The following is a 2,697-nucleotide window of genomic DNA, read 5'->3' as shown; positions in this document are numbered from 1 at the left end:
CCAAGTGGAAATGCTTTATGTGTACAGTCTTTTATCAAATCCTTCAGCCAACAGAGAAGCTGCCTCCATGGCTGGAATGTCTTCACAAAAGGATTGTTTTTGCAGGCCTACCGGGAAAGAGAAGAGAAGTCTTCAAAGGACTGCACTCAAAGTAAGTTTGAGAGACTGATTCTATGGTGCCACTCTTGATTAAGTGGTTTGACAAAGTTCGCATGGTGGAATGGTTAACAAGTTTAGATCACATGGAATACAGGGAGAACGAGACGTCTGGATACAAAAATTGATTAGAAGGTAGGAGAGAGGGTGGTGGTCGAGGGTTACTTTTCAGATTGAAGGCCTGTGACCAGCGGGTTGGAGTGTTTGAGCTATGAGGAGAGGCTGAATAGGCTAGGGCCATTCTACCTGGAGTGTCAGGGGGCGAGGAGGACCTTATAGAGGTTTATAAAATCATGAGAGCATGGATAGGGTAAACAGTCAGGGTCTTTTCCCCAAGTTAGGGGAGTCCAAAACTAAAGGTCATGCGTTTATTTTGAGAGGGGAAGTTTTAAAAGGGACCGAAGGGGCAACATTTTCAATTAGAGGGTGGCACATGTGTGCAATAAGCTGCCAGTGGAATTGGTGAAGGATGGCACAATAACAACATTTCAGAGGCAAGTGAATGGCTCTACGAATAGGAGGGGTTGAGGGATATGGTCAAATGGAATTGATTAATTTTGGTTATCTGGTCAGTATGGACGAGTTGGGCTAAAGTGTTTGTTTTCATATTGTACGTCTGCGATTCCATGACTCCATGTTCCACTGACAATAAGGCTCTTTCTCAGTAATATCTTCTGAGAACGAGGCACTCCCACACTGCTGCAAATACGTCAGTGATAACCCTCTTAATATGTGGCACTCCCTCAGTTCTAACCCATTGACCGTGACACAATGCCTCTGGACTCACTCTCTGATCAGTTGGCACTCCTTCAATTCCAACACCTACATAATGAGGCACTGCCTCCGTATTGACCCTTTGACTCCTACAGATCTGACTCACTGACAGTCCTGTATTGTTAGTCCTGACCCTTTAATCATTTCGCACTCCCTCAATTCTGGCCCCATTACATTGAGGAACTGACTCAGTGTTAACCCTCTGACAATGAGGGGCCCCCTCAGTACTGAACGTCTGACTGTGCTTCAATACCTCAAGACTGACCCTCTGTCAATAAAGCATTCTGTCAGTTCGACCTTCTCTAAGTGATGCAAAACCTCAGCACGGCTCCTGAAATCAAGTGGCACTCCTTCAATTCTAACCTCTTTCGGATGTGGCACTGCCTCAATGTTGACCCTCTGACAATGAGGAACCCTCTCAGTACTAAATGTCTAATTATGTGGCATACCCTCAATTCTGAACCCTTTACAATGAGGGGATGTTCACTGATGATTGCACAATGTTCCGAACCATTCGCAGCTCCTCAGATACTGAAGCAGTCCTTGTTCAAATGCAACAAGACCTGGCTTGGGCCAACAAGTGCAAATAACATTTGTGTCACACAATAAAACCATCTCCAATAAGAGACAATATAACCACTGCCCCTTGGCATTCTACAGTGTTACCATCACTGAATCCCCACTAACAACATCCTGAGGGTCATCATTGACGAGAAACTCAACTGCACTCACCACATAAACACAGTGCAAGACCAGTTCAGAAACTAGGAATACCACAGGGAGTAATTCTCCGGCTGACTCCTCAAAGCCTGTCCACCATATACAAGGCACAAGTCAGGAGTGTGATGGAATAGTCCCCACTTTCCTGGATGAGTGCAGCCCCAACAACACAAGAAGCTTTAAACCATCTGGGACAAAGCAGCACGCTTAACCGCCACGACATCCACAAATATCCACTCCCTCTACCACCGACAGTCAGTAGCAGCAGTGTGTGCTTTCTACAAGATGCACTGCAGAAATTCACCCAAGATCCTCAGACAAACCCACGATCACTTCCGTCTGGAAGAACAAGGGTAGCATATTAGAAATGCCACCTTTAAGTTCCCCTCCAAGCCATTCACCATCCTGACTTGGAAATAAATTGAATCCAACTGTGAAGGAAGACAGTCATCCACCAAGAGGGAGAAAGAGAGAGAGAAAATCTGAGAAATTACAAATGCTGTAGACAAACATTATTTACTAATCTTCAAATATCCTAATTAATAGCACGAAAGCAGAGTGGGGCAACCATTACATAATCAATGTCACTAAAATACAAGTTAAAAGAAACTTGTCAGCCCCAGGACATACAGAAGAAAAATTCCCTCTTCTGTATATAATACACAATATTTATCTGTTCTTGTGATGGCAGGCATGGTCTTGTTGAAGAAGGTTGTTTCTGAAAGATGGCTCCTTCACCACCACTCTGTACCAGCATGGGAGTGTGTGTGTGATCAGGGGGCACAGGTTAGTGATGATCTTCTGTTTTCTTCACTGGTTGAATGGTGAAAAGAATGCTTCAGTTAGTCAAGTGACCAACTCCCCATGGGAATGGCGGGGAGAAGGGTTGGAAGAGGTTAAGGGATAAATGTGCGTTGGGAAAACCATCCAAATTGGGGGAGTTATGTATGAGGCTAATTATATCAGAACGCTGTTGGGTGGGGCAGAGGACGAGGAAAAAATGCAGCGTACGTCTGCTCATGTTGTGGAATACTGTTGCACCTGTCA

Source organism: Rhincodon typus, chromosome 50 (assembly GCF_021869965.1).
Source record: "Rhincodon typus isolate 14 chromosome 50, sRhiTyp1.1, whole genome shotgun sequence".
In the NCBI taxonomy this organism is placed as follows: Eukaryota; Metazoa; Chordata; class Chondrichthyes; order Orectolobiformes; family Rhincodontidae; genus Rhincodon; species Rhincodon typus.
The sequence above is the reverse complement of the archived record's forward strand: the minus strand, read 5'-3'. Positions refer to the sequence as shown.